At 49.7% G+C, this 18,460-nt stretch overlaps 1 protein-coding gene across 5 annotated transcripts in view; it reads right to left on the bottom strand.

The window, feature by feature from the left end:
• Positions 1-18,460, bottom strand: part of IGSF23 (immunoglobulin superfamily member 23) — a 110,903-nt gene that overhangs the window by 17,947 nt on the left and 74,496 nt on the right. The window lies entirely within an intron of this gene.

Here is an 18,460-nt window from a genome sequence, read left to right on the forward strand (position 1 = left end):
CACAACACATAATGACGTTGCTTTTGTGAGGAATCATGATGCTTTCATGATGTTCCAGTTGTCACAATGAAAATACATCCTGCCTATCGGATATTTACATGACAATTCATCACAGTAGCAAAATGACAGTGATGAAGTAGCAAAGAAAATAATTTTATGGTTGGAGGGGCACCACCACATGAGGAACTGTCTTAAAGGGTCGTGGCATGAGGAAGGTTGAGAACCACTGGTCTAAACCATTAGAAAAAACCACGCTTGTAATATTTATTTACTCATTTCCTAGAACTTGCTAGCCTCTTGATGAACGACTACGTTTTTACTCCCTTGGGTGTCAGTAAACAAACATATCATGCAAAGGGGAAAAGTTCCAAACAACCAGAAGGTGCCACGCAGTCATTCGATTCCACTTGTGTTACCCCAAGTTTGTGTTCTGCCCCAAGTTCCCATGAGAAGATATTCCTGAAAGATGCAGTTCCTGAAAGAGTTCAAGGAGCTGAAACTACTAGACCAATTGCTGTGAGCTCAGCAGAAGCGGAAAGGGGTTTTTCAAAGATGACCATCGTATGTTCGGAGAAGTCGTCTCGCTGTTTCGAATCTATCAAACACAACGAGTGTTGTCTAATTGGCCTACCTCTAAAGCAGTGGTTCTCAACCTGTGGGTCGAGACCCCTTTGGGGGGGTCAAGCGACCCTGCACAGGGGTTGCCCTATTCATAAGAGTAGCAAGATAACAGTGATGAAGGAGCAACGAAAATAATTTGATGGTTGGGGGGGGGGAGGTGTCATCACGACATGAGCAACTGTATGAAAGGGTCGCGGCCTGCGGGAGGTTGAGACCCACTGCTGTAAAGGACTGGAACCCTACTCCTACAGTGAGAAGATGGCTAACGATACATCACACAGCCCATGGTGCTTGGGTAAAAGCGAGGAATACTGCAAGTGAGGGTGCCAATCAGGGAGCACTATGGAAAGATATGGAATAAAAGTTCTATTGGTTTTTTTTGCCAGGTATTAGGTCATATTTTTTCAAGAATATTTTAAACCCTTTCTTAGAACATAATCTGTGTAAGTATGAACTGTATGAAATAAGAAACTATCTTTCAGTCTATTGTTTGTTTTTCTGATTCTTTCAGTATATATATATCTATATATATACATATATATTTGAATACTTCAAATGGTTACGAGGGTAGCAAAACAGTTGCTCAATTATTTAAATCCCACCACTGCGTGGCGCCCCTGTGGGTGCAGTGTAGAACTGCAGCTGGGGGTATTCAAGGCTGTGACCTTCTGGAAGCAGATTGCCTGCATTTCTTCCAAAGAGCCGCGGGTGGGATTGAACTGCTAACCTTGTGGCGAGGAGTCCAGTGCTTCCTCGTTGGTGCACCGTGTCCTCCCTGGGATTCTCAATGGTGAAGACAGGCGTTGGTGATAGAAATAGAGGGCACGCCTGCTGCGTGTGCATGCCATCCTGTGCTGGGCTCTGTTGCACACGCCGAATGCGCCTGATGCCGGGCCCACAAGCGTGTGTTGTGATTGCACCGGGTGTCAGGGCCAGGGAGGATGGATGGGTTTGAAGGACGGTGAAGAATATGGAATAGATCGTGGACTTCCCAGAGAATGAACAGATTGGTCTCTGAGGAAGTATATCTAGACTGTTCCTTAAAAGTGAAGGTGCTGAGACCTCATATGTGTGGTAAAGTAGAGGGGAGGAGGAGGAGGAGGAAGAGGAAGAGGAGGAGGAAGAGGAGGAGGAAGAGGAAGAGGAGGAGGAAGAAGATCCTCAAGGAGATGGATTGACACCATTGTGCAACCTTGATGTGAAGAAGGCGGTTGCTGGGGGTGGTCAATATCGGTTGCATTTGATTGCAAATGGTAGGATAGATACAAACAGGGACTACCAGTGTGTGTGTGTGTGGGGGGGGGCCGTGGGGCTGTGAGGGAAGTGAGGAACTGGTTGGATGGAATTGGGGGAGACTTCATTGGAGACCTTTGTATATATCCGGGGGCAGCGAAGGCCTTCATATGGCCCTTCTAGCTAGATCCTTTGTGATTCCCACCCAACGATGGAGTGGGACTATGCAGATGGGGTGTTCAGAACCTGTAATGTGACTCGGCCACAGTTTTCAGTAGTTTGGCAGTCATGTAGCGATGTGTGTAAGAATGCTGTGGGGTGGCGTTTGACCTTCTCTAACTTCACAAGAAGGGACGGGACAGAGGATCAAGGTCAAAGCCCAAGGCCGATTCCTCTGAGCCTGAGGTCAGACATGCCTCCATCTCTTTTTTTTTTAACCAACTCTGACCGTGGCTGTCCCTTCTAGGGCACTCTCTAATTCTCAGTTGGGGGTCAATCACTTATTATAATGGCCACACAAACCACACAGCTATACTCATAATTGTGGGAATTATTAGGGAAGTGGTAGGGAATTGTTCTGCGGACGGAGGCTGCAGAATCCAAAGGTGGGTGGTTTGAACCCACCAGCCGCTCCGGGGAGAAAGATGGCAGCTGTTTACTTTGGCCCTGTTCAAGGGCTGTCCTCAGCTTTCTGGGTCAGAACCACCATGCAGGCAGCCAGTAAGGCTTGTGCAATGTGTCCAAGGGTGGGGGACAAGGTGCCTGGTAAATGATTGACAAGTGACTCTTGGCTATTAGCGCTCCTGCCTGGGAATTACAAGTACGAAGAGTACTGTCAACATGCCCTTCCAGGACCTCTTGGGAAAGCAAGTGATGACATCGTAAAGATCAGAGACTCTCCGCCCGGGGAACAAAGAGTCAAGTCCAGAATGGAGGGGAAACATCCGCCTCTCCCTGGTGATGGGCGTGAAACCTGGGCCCAGGGTGACAAAGCCTGGGGGTTGGGCTCTGGAAGCTGGGACCCATAGGAAGACTTTGGCGGGCAGTGCCCGGTGACCAGTGTCATGCCAGGACTTGGCCAAATGTCCCTCCACACCCATCACCTCATTGTTCTCCCTCAATTACTTCTGAGTTTGGTGAAGCTGCCATTTTACAGGTCGGAAGGTTGAGGCAAGCTTGGGGCTCAGAACTGGTCCTAAGTAGAGAGATAGGAGATGCTTTCCCCTCAGTCCTCACCCTCTAAAGAAGTGATTTCCAACCTGCCTAATGCTGCGACCCATTTATACAGTTCCTCTGTATGAACCATGAAATTATTTCCGCCCCTACTTCATCACTGTGATTTTGCTACTGTTATGAATGGGGCGACCCCTGTGAAAGGGTCGTTCAACTCCCCAAAGGGGTCTCAACCCACAGGTTGAGAACCACTGCTCTAAAGGGATTAGGGTGCTCTGCTCATTAACCCTCCTTGGCTCCCCAGTGCTCCGAAGACACAGTGCAGACTTCTTAGCCTGGCACCCCTGCTGCATCTTCAGCTCCCCGCACCATGCTCTCCTCATTCTCTGCATCCGGCCGGTGGGATTTGTCACAGTTGCTCCGTCCTCCAGCACTTTGCCCATGCTGTTCCTACCTCCCAGAATGCTGTTCCCTACACTCTTTCGCCATTTATGATGCACGTTTTCTGCTCAGGAATTCTTACAAACCAACTAGACCCATTGCCATCATGCCAATTCTGACTCGCAGAGACCCTAATTTTTGGAGGTTTTGCTCCTGTAAATCTTTCTTTCCTTTTTCAATAACCTTTATTAGCGTCTAATTCATAGATCCTATAATTCGGTAATTCAGTCACAGCAAGAAGAGTTGTTATCAAATCGATTTTAGGACATCTTACTTCTTGTACTCATTTTATTAGCTCCCCACTTCCCCCCAACTTCCCCTGCCATATACCCAAGAAACCATGAATTCAATTACTGTCTGATTTACCTATCCTGGATTTCATACACAGAAAAACAAACAAACAAAATTAAAAAGCAAAACAAAGAAACCTCAGAAAACTTTCATCGAAAAGAAACCAGAAAACATCAAAATTAGAACAAATTTAAAATGAATCAAAAGAGAGATCAAATGACAAGGTGTTCTATTTTTTTCAAGGTGTTCTACTTTAAGCTAGCTGCATGTGCCGTAATCTACTTTCCAATGCACCTGCACGATAGCAAGGCTGTTCCCATCCTCGTCTATGGCGACCCTATTTTTTAGCGTTTCCTAGAATGTAAATCGTTATGGGACCAGACAGCCGCATCTTTCTCGCTTAGAGCAGTTGGTGGGTTTGAACTGCCAACCTTATGTGGGAAACTGACACCGAGGGAAATAGGATGAGGACTCTAATCCTTAACGTATCACAGAGGGAATCTGGAATGCTGGTCTTCCACCGTAGGAAAGCCTCCACTTTGGTAAGTTAGAGGTAACGTCCAAGTACATGGTCCTGCTTGAAAAATCATTCTGACAGGCTCTCCCCTTACCAGCTATGCCGCCTTATGGTTGATTCTCTCTCCCTCTAGAAGCAGACACCATCCTTTTGCTCTCTCTTCCTGCCTGACACCAACTCCCCTCACCCCTTCCCCCAATGCAGGTGTTAGGTTTCCTCACCTGTGAGCTCAGGGACCTTTAATGTAGCTGCCACCCACCTCGTGACGCATGTAACTACTGAAGATGCACGTCTTAAGCTTACCTATGACGATCCTGACATAGTAAAGGCTCCCTCTTACTTTTCCCAGTTCCACGTGGTCCATCAAATGGAGCTGAGGTGAGCATGCCACCATAACATGTGTCTGACTCCTTTATTTTACGCTCTCTCCTATCTGCTATGACGTTACCACGATCTTTATATATTATCACCGCACAGGGGTGCCTGCGGAGCCCCCATGCTTGTTAGAGGCTGGTTTACTCTAACAGGATTGAGCTGGAGTGGGCTGGGGTCCTTCCTTTGTGTGTAATGATTTCTGATGAAAGTTCTTTCTTATACACACACAGTGTCTCAGGATCTGTTGCTCTCGTCAGCTCTGCCAAACACATCAGCCCACCAGGGGGCCAGGAATGGACCAATCCCCTCACAGGAAGCCACAGACACCCCCGGTGATGGTTCTAGTGTCTCCCGGACATGACTGGGTGGCACCAACCAACACCAGCATAAGGTTGCAGTTAAACGGTTGATTGAGGAAGCAACAGGCTGCAGCTCCAGGAGATCCGGTTGACCTTATGAACAACAAGCTAACGACATCGGCAAGGTAATAAAACAAGAACCCAGTCCTCCTCTGGCCACTGCCTCCCGTCCACCCACACCTGCTCTGTCCCAGCCCCACCCACTCTGGGCCGTTGCTACCTGGGGCAAGCCCATCCCCCCTCCTACTGGGCTGTGAGCTCTGGCCTGTCTTAGTTACTGCCCTGTCCCCAGCATAACCCTCACAGGCAGGGCACAGAATGAGCTGCTCCAGGAGGTTGTTGAACAAATGACTGTGGACCAAGCCCTCTGGTCTCCCCTCCAAGTTCAAGTTCTAACTGGGACCCAGCGGTAGGGACCTGGTGATTCCGAGAGTGTGCCAACGTTAGCCTCAGGCAATTATAGCAAACTACCCTAAGTGGGCAGTCTTAACTGACATAAATATATCACCCCAGGGATCTGGAGACCACCTGCCTGAATCTGAGAGCTGAGGGACAAAGCCAGTTCTTGGGAGGGGAAGGCTTTTCCTTGTCTTCTTCAGCTTTTGGCAACTCCGGGCATTTTGCATGTAGGAGCCCTGGTGGTGTAGTGAGTTATACATTGGGCTGCTAACCACAAGGTCCAAGGTTCGAGCCCACTAGTTGCTCCGTGGGAGGAAGATGAGGCTTTCTGCTCCCGTAAACATGGACAAGTCTGGGAAATGCACAGGGCAGTTCTCTTTTGTCCTGTAGGTTCACTAGGGGTCCGGATTGACTCGGTGCCAGGGAATGATTCAGAGTGGGCATTTTCTTGGTGTTTCTTGAGTTGTAGGTGGTGAGTCCACACCAGCCGTCTTCTCGGGTGTGACTCTGCTTCTCCGCCCGCCCTCAGTTAGGAAACACCACTCAGAAGGGATGAGGATTAGGACCCACCCTACTCTCATGTGACTTCCATACATTTAAGACCACAGTTGCCCAGAAAGAAACGCAGTTCCTGAATCCAGGATCACATTCACCTGAATATTTCCTACGCAATTGATTCAAGACACAGTGATCCCCGGAACTCTGAGTGTTGAAGCGGTCAAGGATTCCCTTTTCCTTGGCTCTCCAGTCGATGTCCATGGAAGCAGCAGTCCAGAAATCAAGCAGTAGCCTATCGCCTTGAGCAAATCAGCAAGAAGACTCTTTAACGAAGCGTTTCCCAAGTGGTGGACGCTGCCCCTTATGGGGGAGCCTGCTGTTCAAATGCAAAAGCCCAGACCTCACGCTTGATCCTGGATGATGGGCTAGCTAGCACAGTTTGCGAAGGCCAAGATGCCTGCTTGGTAACGTTTTGATTGTTTTCCTGAAAAGAGGGTGTGTCGGGCTCCATAAGTTTGGGAACCCATCTGTTCCACACCCCGTAAACCTTGATCTCATTCACAATAATAACCAAAGGACACCTCCTGTATGAACACTAAACTCACTGCCATCAAGTCGATTCCAAGGCCTAGTGACGCTACCACAGCGGTTCTCAACCTGTGGGCCGCGACCCACTTTGGGGGTCGAACGACCCTTTTACAGGAGTTGCCCAAGACTATTGGAAAACACAGATTTCCGATGGTCTTAGGAAAGAAAACACCTCTCCTCTGTCTCCGGGCGGGTCCGCCCACATGCAGATACGCCCACCTATGAGTACCAGGTGTGCAGACTGTTACCCATGCTACACTGCGGGAGGTAGACCAGCTATCCGGCACCAAGCTGCATCTGAAAAGAAAGACATGTACAAAGTATGGGGTTGGGAAGGCAACAGTCTGCTGGACTGAAGCCTCGACTATATTCAAAGCTTGGTTTATATACTAGTCATACAAGGGAATGGGTACAAAACAATGGTCAAAGTACTTGCTTTGAAAAACATTCTGAACAGCTAATCAATGCAAACATGTTTCTTAACTAGGCACACTGTCCAAACACTTGAAAAATAAGAACACTACATCCTAAGATAAGCACAAGGACATGCAAGGTTCGATAGCATCTCAAGGAAGTCATAAAGAACTGAGTTACCACCCAATGTGTTTTGCTGCCAGGTCAGCAGAAGCACAGGGGACTGATTAGTCACATACCAAGAAACACCTGGACCAGCCAACGGCCTCCTGCACTACACCATGCTTCAAGACAAAATGTCCTCGATTTGCCATTAGAAAGAAATAGTTCACAATCTATAACGACATATTGTTTTTGTGATTGAGTTGTCATTAGAAATAAATATTACGCAATATATAATGACATTGTTTTTGTGATGAATCACGATGCTTTCATGATGTTCCATTTGTCACCATGAAAATACACCCTGCCGATCAGATAGTTACCTGACGATTCATCACAGTAGCAGAATGACAGTGATGGAGCAGCAATGAAAATCATGTGATGGTTGGGGGGTCACCACCACATGAGGAACTGTATGAAAGGGTCGCAGCCTGAGAAACGGTGAGAACCACTGCTCTGTAAGATGGAATACAACCGCTCCTGTGGGTTTCTGAGCCTGCCACCCTTTCAGGGAGCCAAACGCCTCGTCTTTCTCTAGTGAAACCTCTGAACGGCAGCCCAACGGCCCATGGGGTTTTTAACGACATTCCTTGGGGGCTAGGAGGCACACCACAATTTTATGGGACACCAGCCAATCCATCAGAGCTGCTTCCTCAAACCAAACCAAACCAAACCAAACCAAACCAAACAAAAAACCAAACTCACTGCCAAGCAGTAGATGCTGACTCACAGCCGCCTGCTGTGGGTTTCTGATACTGTAACAGTGGACGGGAGTAGAAAGCCCGTCTTTCTCCCAAGGAGCTGCTGGTGGTTTTGAACCGCCGACCATTCGAATCAGCCCAACGTGTAACTACCACATCACCAGGGCTTTCTGAAAATAGGTTATTATGTTCTCACCAGGCATGCTGGTGGGTTCGAAGTGCTGACTTTGTGCGGTGAGCAGGCCAATGTCTAACCACGACGTCACCACAGCGCTACTGAAACTCCCAGGGAGAGCAATCCCACAGTGACCACAGGAGGCCTGGGAGCTGGTTACTGGGTCCGTCCCCTCCTCCCTTGTCTCTGTCCAGTGCACAGGAGACAGGCAGACTCCGGAGAAAGATCTGGAAGAGGAACAGCGAAAAGGCCCAGCCTGGCCCCTTCTTCACTGCCCACTAAGATGCACCTGCACAGGGGCAGGGAGAGGCGGCAAAGTGGATGGCGCCAGCCTTCACCGATTACACAGAATTGAACTTCCACAAGGACTCAGGGACAGAGGCGAGCCTGTACACTGATGCGTGTGAACTCTGGGAAGGGTGGTCTTGGCAGCCAGACCCCCAAACTTGTTACCGAAGAGTCGATTCCAACTCGGCGACCCTGTGCTGGAGGAAGACTGCCCCATGGGGCTTTTCAAATCTGGCAGCGCAGTGGTTACACATCAGGCTGCTAACCGCAAGGTCAGCAGTTCCAATCCACCAGCTGCTCTGTAGAAGAAAGAGGAGGCTTTCTACTCCCATAAAGAACTACAGTCTGGGAAACCCACGGGGACAGAGCTACCTTGTCCTATAGGGTCATTATGAATCAGAATCAACTCCCTAGCAGTGAGGTTTTTTTGGGGAGTGATTATGCAAGGAGGCAGCTGCATCTCTCCTCCGTGGGGCAGGTGCGGGTTTCGAACCAATGGCTTTTTGGTTAGCAAATGAGTGCTGAAACCACGGTGCCACCAGGCTCTTAAACTGATCTCACCCAAAACCCACTGCCACCAAACTGAAGGCAACTCGTTGTCACCGCCCAGAAAGTTTGGGACACTGTCAACCTTTACAGAAGAAGCAACTGTCTCATCTTTCTCCCGGGGAGCAGCTGGTGGCTCCAAATGCTTAGCCATCAAGCCACCAGCACCCCTAATTTTGACTTCTGGGCACCCTTGATGGCGTAGTTGGTTACACCTTGGCCTGCTAACCTCGAGGTCAGCAGTTTGAGACCACCAGCCATGCCACAGGAAAAAGTTGAGGCTTTCAAGAGAGAGGGAAAAAGTTGAGACTTTCTACTCTTGGAAAGAGTTAGTCTTGGAAACCCACAGGGGCAGTTCTACCCAGTCCTATAGGGTCGCTACGAGTTGGAATCGACTCAATAGCAGTGACTGTTTTGGGGTTTTTTTTGGGGGGGAAGGGGATGTTAGGGACCCTATAGGGGCAGAAGAGAGCTACCCCAATGGGCTTCCAAAGCTGTAAACCTGTGTAGAAGCAGACTGCCACATCGTTCTCCTGTGGAACCGTTGGGTGGGTTGGAACTGCCTAGCCATGTTCCACTCAGCTAGCCGTGAATCCACTCAGCCACTGTGCCACTAGGCTCCTCATTCGAATCCACCTGGGTTCAAATCCTCTTGCTGCCACTTCCCAGCTGTGTGACTTAAAGAAGACCCTTGACCTCTCTGTGCCTCGGTCTCCCTCCCTGTAAAGTGGGGGTCCGGGGCTTCCATGAAGACTGAGCTATTTGTATTTTCAGTCCCCTCCTCTGCAGGTGAAAATTGGACCTGACTAAGGAAGACCGACGATGATTCGAGGCATTTGCGTGACGGTGCTGGCGGAGACTATCGGAAGTGCCACGGGCAGCCAAAGGAACCAGCACATCCGCCCTGGAAGGAGTGCAGTCGGGAGGCTCCTTAGAATTGAGGAGGGCGAGACTTCGCCTTACGTACTTTGGACATGTTCGCAGGAAGACCAGTCTCTGCAAAAGGACCTCATGCTTGGTAAAGTAGGGGGGCAGCGAAAAAAGAGGACTTGAAAAGATGGATTGACACAGTGGCTGCAAAAAGGGCCTCAAGCAAAAGAACATATGGGGACGCCCCAGGCGGGGCAGGGTTTCATTAGTGCGTGAAATCACTTGGAATAAATGGGCTTCCTAAGACTGACCGCTTACTGGACACCCCCTTCCAGAAGGGTCTCAGGGAGGAGATGAGCCAATCAGGGTGCAGTGTAGCAACGATAAAACACACAACTTTGCTCTAGTTCCTAAATGCTTCCTCTCCCTCCCCTCACTATCATGATCCCAATTCTTTTTAAAAATCTGGCTAGACCAGAGGATGCACACTGGTACAGAGAGGAACTGGAAACACGGAATCCACGGTGGATGATCCCTTCAGGACCAGTGGTGAGAGTGGCGATACCGGGAAGGTAGAGGGAGGATGGGGTAGAAAGGGGGAACCAATTATAAGGATCTACATCTAACCTCCTCCCTAGAGGATGGACAACAGAAAAGTGGGTGAAGAGAGACGTTGGACCATGTAAGATATGACAAAATAATCATAATTTATAAATTATCAAGGGTTCATGAGGGAGGGGGAGCGATGAGGGAGGGGAAAAATGAGGAGCTGATACCAAGAGCTCAAGTAGAAAGCAAATGTTTTGAGAAGGATGATGGCAACAAATGTACAAATGCGCATGACACAATGGATGGATGGATGGATTGTGATCAGTTTCAAGCCCCCAATAAAATGATTAGATAAAAAAAGAAAAAAGACTGACCTCTTAGTATGCGTGACATACTATTATCATTGCTGCTCAGAGTGCCCTCGTGTGTCACAGAGTGGAACTGCCCATTCGGGCTTCCCTGGTGGTCATTTTCCGGAAGCAGAGGGCCTGGTCTTGCGGGGTTGCTAACCAAACCCAAACCAAATTCCTAGCATCGAGTAGATGTGGCTCCTGGCCACCCTATATATCCGATAGGAGCCTGTAACTCTCTAAAGGAATAGAAAGTCCTGTCGTTCTCCCGCTGAGCAGCAGGCGGTTTCGAACAGCTGACCTTGCAGTTAGCAGCTCAACACATAACCATTATCCGACCAGGGTTTCCTTGCGGAGGGTTTAAACAGCCAACTTGGAGGCTGAGTAAGGGCGACATCATGCCACGGTGACCTGAGGTCCTCTCAATGTCAACGGCTTTAAAAATTATTGTTGTTTTAAGCAATATCGTTTAAACAGTCCATTAAAAAATTATTATTGCTGCTGTCCTTGTTAGGTTGTAGATGGCGGGGGTGAGGCTGGCTGCTCTGGGGGAGGGGACACTCTAAAATCGGAATCTGTCCCTTGCCAACTGTGTGACTTCGGGAAGGTCACCCCCCTCCGCGCCCCCCCCCCCCGCCCCCCCCAGCTGAACCTCGCCTCCCTCCTTTGCCAAAGGCGGGCAATAGCTTCGCCACCTGGGGGAGAGGGCTCCCGGGCCTTGGGGGTCGTGGTGCTACCTGGGCTTCTCACTGGGGCCTCTGAGTGGGGGCGACTTTGCCTTGGTCTGAGAGTCACCCTAAGAAGGAGTGTCTCCTTCCTGCTCCCAGCCCAGGGAGGCCTCTCACGCACCTGTTAGAAGCAGCGTCTTCCAGGCTGGGCTGCAGCCGGAGTCCGTGTCTAGAGGACACATGCTCGCGTCTGCTCAGGTTGGAGCTTCGGAAGGGAGGTGAGGGCCACCTGTCCGCGTGGGGTCTCATAAAAAGCTCGCTCTTAGGGGCCCTGGCTCCGCCCCTGCCACGACCACACCCCTCCCTGGCCCCGCCCAGGCCCTGCCTAGTTCCAGGCTCCAGACACCTGCGCTCTAGTGGTGGAGGTGGGTGCGGGATAAGGTGGGGTGCGGGATAAGGGTGAGGGCGCAGGCTGACACAGGGGTCCTGGAGAGGGGCCCTGGGGTTTCTCTTGCCCCTCCCCTGTGGGCCGGCAGAACGAAAAAGGTGGAGGCGATCGTGGGGCAATTGTACAACACCCCAGCGTGGCCATCAGAGGCTGGCATGGCCAAAGGTCTTCAGGTGCAATAGGGGGCTGTCTGGCTCGTACTGGCTCCTGGTTCCGCCCTGGACCTGAGACTACGGGGTTGGGGGATGGGAGGTCAGGCATCCCCCGGGGAATCCAGGTGCCCCATGCAGTGCGTGGCCCAGAGCTGATGCTCAGGGGATGGTGGTCACTGGTTGACCAGACCCGCCCTCCACGCGGGCGAGCCTGCGTGGGTCTCCGGATTAGGCGTCGCATCAGAAGCCAGCGTCCATCGGCTCGTGGGGGCTTGCGGGTGGCTGCGATGCTGAGCGCGTTTCAGCAGAGCTTCCAGACTAAGACAGACTAGGAAGAAGTGAGCCAGTGCAAACCCTGCGAATCCCCTTGGCCTGATCCACAACCGGCTCTTGGGGGCAGCGCAGGACGCAGGGCGACTGCGAGTCACAGCCCATTCCAAGGCAGCCAACAATAAACCGTTGCTTATTGGACGAACCAGAAACGCATTCAGAGGCTCTTTCTTGGCTCCCGAACTCAAAAAAGTAAATTCACTGCCATGGGGTCGCTTCTGATTCATAGTGACCCTCTAGGGTGGAGAAGACTGTAACTCTTTACAGGAGTAGAAAGCCCTGTCTTGCTCTTGGGGGCAGCTGGTGGATTTGAACGGCTAAACTTGCAGCTAGCAGCCCAACACATTAACCACGATGCCATAAGGGCTTCTCTTTGTGGAGCCGAGATCATCCTATCTCCTACCTTTTTGATCCTCAAAAAGAAGTAGTGTGACGTTTCTCTCCCACTTTGACCCTCTGGATCCATTCTGTTAGTCTGGGTAGACTAGGGAAACATATTCATAGAGACACTAATTAATATGTGTATATGAAAGAACTTTATGTACAAGAGCAATTGGATATTGAGAAAACATCCCAGCCCAGTCCAGATCAAGTCCCTAAATCTGATATTAGTCCATATGCCCAATACCAATTTATAAAGTTCTCTTCAGGCTCAAAAAAACGCAGGCAATGACACCGAATGCAGGAAGATCACAGGCCAGTGGGTGGAAAGTCTTGTGGATCCAGTGGCGGTAGAAGCATCTCAGCGCTGGCAGGGGTCTCCACATGGGTCCTCCAGCTCCAGCACTCTAGTGGCTCCCTGTGTCTTGTCATCAGGAACATCTCACCGGGAGTGAGCCAGTGAGCCAGTGTTCTGCCTCCAGGCAGCTATTTATTTCCTTCACGCCTCCACATTGGGTCAACAAGCTTTGGCCTGGTTGACAGGCTAAACTCCACCTTTCACTCTTAAGTCTCAAGTTGACAACAGACGATGTAACTACCACACCCACTCTCTCCTCTTCACATTCAGAATCGCATTACACAACAGAACCCCAAACCTAAACTCACTGCCTGCGTCTGTTCCGACTCAAGGCGACCCTATAAGTCAGGGTCGAACTGCCCCTGTGGGTTCCCCAATCTTAAGTCTTTTTAGGAGCCCGCAGTCTCATCTTTCTCCCACAGAGTGATCCAACTGGACGGAGCACAGTGGCTCCCGAATCTTTCGGAGGCTGTAAGTCTTTACAGAAGCAGGCAGCCTCATTTTTCTCCAGGGGGGGGGGTAGCTGCGGGGTTTGAACTACTGACCTTATCATTAGCAGCCCAGCGATTGCACCAGTCCGTGGGGATGCTATTAGCAGGCACCAGTCCTGAACAAGGACCTCCTGCTTGGTGGAGGATCCGTGGAAAAGAGGGGAACCCTCAGCGAGATGGATTGACACAGTTGCTGCAACCAATGGCTCAGAGGATGGTGCAGGGCCGGCTGTGGTTTGATCTGTTCTACATGGGGGTCACCAGCCACACAGACAGGTGCTAGCCTTTTAGGACGGCCTAATTTAATCCCTACGGGGATCTTGAGAGGCAGGTATGGCCACTCCCTTATGTCCAGTGGCCCAGTGCTGTATTTTTGCATACAGCATGTCCTTGCATGCCATGCGCCCAGCATACAGTACACTGCACGCTAACGGCACCAGGGGGTGCTTGGCTTGCAAAAGCCGAGGATCCACATGACTCTGCATATTGTGCATGTAACAATGCAGTACCTCTTATAGACCACCACGCAACTACAATAGCTTTCTGGCAATTCCTGAAAGAAGTCAAGTCCCCCAGTCCCCCCACCCCGCCCCTCAGACTCTGGACCTTTGCACTTTCAATTTCCTTTTGCTGGACCCCCTAGCACAGAGGTTCTCAACCTGTGAGTTGGGACCCCTTTGCGGGTCCAATGACCCTTTCACAGGGGTCGCCTAAGAGCATCGATCGGAAAGCACATAACCATTTCACAATATATAATTACATATTGTTTTGTGATTAATCACTATGCTTTAACTATGTTCAATTATCTTCAATTGGTCACAATGAAAATACATCCTGCATGTCAGATATATACATGACGATGTTTCATAACAGTAGCAAAATGACAGTGATGAAGTAGCAACGAAAGATAAAGGTATGGTTGGGGGTCACCACACATGAGGAACTGTACTAAAGGGTCGAGGCATTAGGAAGGTTGAGAACCGCTACGCTAGCACATCCCCGATGGCTGACTAGCACATCCCCGATGGCTGACTGCAGCTCATCATTCTGGCTTCCACTCCGCTATCGGCCCCCGAGAAAGGCCTCTCCTGCTGCCCACTTCTAGTCTGGCCCCAGCTCCTCTGCTTTATTTGTTTATGTCCTACACTATTTGTCGTTCTACTACTATGCAAATGATTTTCCCCTTTGGTTCATTTGCACACCCCACCCCACTCCCTTCCCACCCCATTTGCTCAACTAGAACGTATGCACCAGGATGGCAGGGAATATTTCTGATTCCCGGCTGTGTCCATAGTGACTAGAACAGTGCCTGGCATCACACACACACACACACACACACACACACACACCTCTCATTGCTATCAGGTCGATTCCCATTCACAGCGACTGCATACAGGCTGTCAATCTTTCCAGGCACAGGCAGCCAGCCTCGCCTCTCGCAGGAGGATTGAGTGATGGGTTTAACTGCCAACCCTGTGGTTAACAGTCTGACGTTCACCTTAACAGCGCCACCAGGGCTCCCAGGCATATCTCAGGAGTGCAACAAATGCTTTTATTTGCTTGTTTTTTTCCCCCAGCACATTAAAAAAATCATTTTATTGGGGGCTCATACAACTCTTATCACAATCCACATATATTTCAATTGTATAAAGCACATTTGTATGTTCGTTACCCTCATCATTCTCAAAACATTTGCTCTCAACCTAAGCCCCTGGCATCAGCTCTTTATTTTCCCCCCTCTCTCCATGCTCCCCCGTCTCTCATGAACCCTTGATAATTTATAAATTATTATTTTGTCAGAATTTTACACTGTCCGACGTCTGCCTTCACCTACTTTTTATGTTGTCCGTCCCCCAGGGAGGAGATTATATGTAGATCCCTGTAATCAGTTTCCCCTTTCTACCCCAACTTCCCTCCACCCTCACAGTCCAGAGTGGGGAGCAACACCGGGCTCATCATAGTGGAGGGTGAGGAGGCCTCAAGGGATCAGAAGTATACTGCATGATCCATCAGTGCTCCACTGCACCCTGACTGACTCATCCCCTCCTGTGACCCCTCTGCAGGGGGATGTTCCATTGTCCACAGATGGGTTTGGGTCTCCGCTCCAACCCCCCTCATTCTCAACAACGCATTTTTGTTTGTTTGTTGTTTTTTATGAATCTTCCGATACCTACTACCCAGTCCTGGTGACACCTCATGATCGCGCTGGCTGTTGTGCTTCTTCCATGTGGGCTTGTTGCTTCATTGTTGGATGGCTGCTTATTTAACGTCAAATTTTTAAGACACTACACGCTATATGTTTTAATAGCCAGGCACCATCCTCTGTCTTCACCAGATCTGCTTATGCACCCATTTTGTCTTCAGCGACCATGTGTATGGGGGGGGGGGTGAGTGATAAAAACCCACTTGGATCACAAACCAGGCTTCAGTGTGAATTCCTTCTCATGCAAAGCCAAGGATCAAGGTATTTCTAACCTGAGAAACTAACATTTCCATCTCACAAGTAGGCAAATTCCCTACTTGTGATAGGACAATCTCCTTCAGAGTCACTTGAATCCCTTCAGTCTATCAATCCCAATGAAAAGAAATCCTTTACCCCTCAGAATCCCAAGAAACACCCTAGAATTCTTCCATCCTGATCCTGGTGGCATAGTGGTCACATGGGCTTCTAACTACAAGGTCAGCTCAAAACCACCAGCGGTCATCCTGTGAAGAGTTACAGTCTTGGAATCCCACAGTGGCAGTTCTAGCCTGTCCTACAGGGTGGCCATGAGTTGAAATTAATGGGGTGCCAAGCCCTGGCCCCAAAGTCTACTTTTGGTATTCCCTGGGAACTTTGTTGGCAAAAATATTTTTTTAAGCAAAGGAGTGAATGAGTGCGTGACATAGGAATGTTGGGATTGAAGTGGTGTCTGTCTGATTCAGAAGCTCATGCTGTCCCCACCCAGGGAGGTCAAGGTTCTGCCCTGTGGCAAGGGCTTGGCCATCAAGCTCTACAAATAGCTATTCCCATGTGACTGGATTATTTAGTCAAACTGCTCTCTGCCCTGCTGGGGTGATTGATGTCCCAGGTCCGATGACCACCACTAAGTGGGCGGATCACCAGAGACCTGCAATCCCTGCAACTTCCTTAAGTGTCCTATGCAAAACCAGACTTTTCTAGTCTAGAAGGCGGTGAGTGGCCCAGGACTTCATCTCCAGGTTGCAGTGATAGGTGGACAGCTAGACATGTGACCCAAGTGTAGCCAATCATAGACATTCATCTCCAGACCACAGTGATTGGTTCAGCAAAGCATGGTTAGCCCATGTGATCCAATGTAGGCCAAGGCAGAAAAAAACAAACTCATTGTCAAAGAGTCAATTCTGACTCATGGAGACCCTGTAGGACAGGCTAGAACTGCCACCGTGGGTTTCCAAGACTGTAACTCTTCACAGAATGGCCGCTGGTGGTTTTGAGCCGACCTTGTAGTTAGACCACTATGCCACCAGGATCAGGATGGAAGAATTCTAGGGTGTTTCTTGGGATTCTGAGGGGTAAAGGATTTCTTTTCATTGGGATTGATAGACTGAAGGGATTCAAGTGACTCTGAAGGAGATTGTCCTATCACAAGTAGGGAATTTGCCTACTTGTGAGATGGAAATGTTAGTTTCTCAGGTTAGAAATACCTTGATCTTTGGCTTTGCATGAGAAGGAATTCACACTGAAGCCTGGTTTGTAATCCAAGTGGGTTTTTACCACTCACGCCCCCCATACACATGGTCGCTGAAGACAAAATGGGTGTATAAGCAGATCTGGTGAAGACAGAGGATGGTGCCTGGCTATTAAAACATATAGCATATGGTGTCTTAAAAGTTTGAAGTTAAACAAGCAGCCATCCAACAATGAAGCAACAAGCCCACATGGAAGAAGCACAACAGCCAGCGCGATCATGAGGTGTCACCAGGACTGGGTAGTAGGTATCAGAAGATTCATAAAAAACAACGAACAAACAAACAAACAAAATGCGTTGTTGAGAATGAGGGGGGTTGGAGCGGAGACCCAAACCCATCTGTGGACAATGGAACATCCCCCTGCAGAGGGGTCACAGGAGGGGATGAGTCAGTCAGGGTGCAGTGGAGCACTGATGGATCATGCAGTATACTTCTGAACCTTTAAGGCCTCCTCACCCCCCACTATGATGAGCCCGGTGCTGCTCCCGACTCTGGACTAGACGGGAGCATGTACATAGGTATAGGCGAGACATAAAACTCACGACGCATGGAACCCAGGAACAGGAATGGGAATCGCAATACCAGGAGGGAGGGGTTACCGATTTCAATGAATGGCGCACAACTACGCACACCCCCTCCAGGGGAAGAACAACAGAAACCAGAGGGAGAGGGAGACAGTGGTCGGTGTGAGAGATGGACATCATAAGGATTTATGAGAGGGAGGGAAGAAGAGGAGCTGATCCCAAGGGCTCAATGTAAAGTAAATGTCTAGAAAAGAACGGTGGCACTATCGGTGCTAATATATTGGATACACAATTGAAGATTTAATTTTTTTTTAAAAAAGGAGTTTTACACAGACACTCTCAGGGTACGTCACACCCACATGTGGAGACCTGTGGCCAGAGAAGCCTGGCTGAGGAGCAGCTGGAAAAGAGGAAGTCAGTCTCCAAGTTTCTGGCTTTTCAGGGCCTTCCTCTGGAAGGCGGGTCAATGGTGCCGGTTGACCCCATTGGCTGAATTAAACTCACCTGACCTAGGTTGGGGCCCTCCCAAGTGTACTGGCTCCCTGTTTCAGAGGCCTGAATGGAAGAATGCCCTCTAGCCTTGCTGGCTGGCTGGGCTCCCCTGATTTGCTGCAGCAACCTCCTGTAGGGGCGCTTTGGCATTGAGGGGGACAGCTCCCTCTCCGGCTACCTAACAGATACAAGGAAAATGTAGCCAGTGGAAGAAAAGAGAGATTTCTGATGACATCGTTTGAACACCTAGATTCAGCCATACCTGAAGCTGGTCCGCTCCCTCGGATTTTATTGCATGGCCTCTATCCTCCCATTGTTACCCCTGGCCCAGTTCGATTTGGGATATAGTTACTTG

This window comes from Tenrec ecaudatus, chromosome 18, assembly GCF_050624435.1.
Source record: "Tenrec ecaudatus isolate mTenEca1 chromosome 18, mTenEca1.hap1, whole genome shotgun sequence".
NCBI classification, from domain to species: Eukaryota; Metazoa; Chordata; class Mammalia; order Afrosoricida; family Tenrecidae; genus Tenrec; species Tenrec ecaudatus.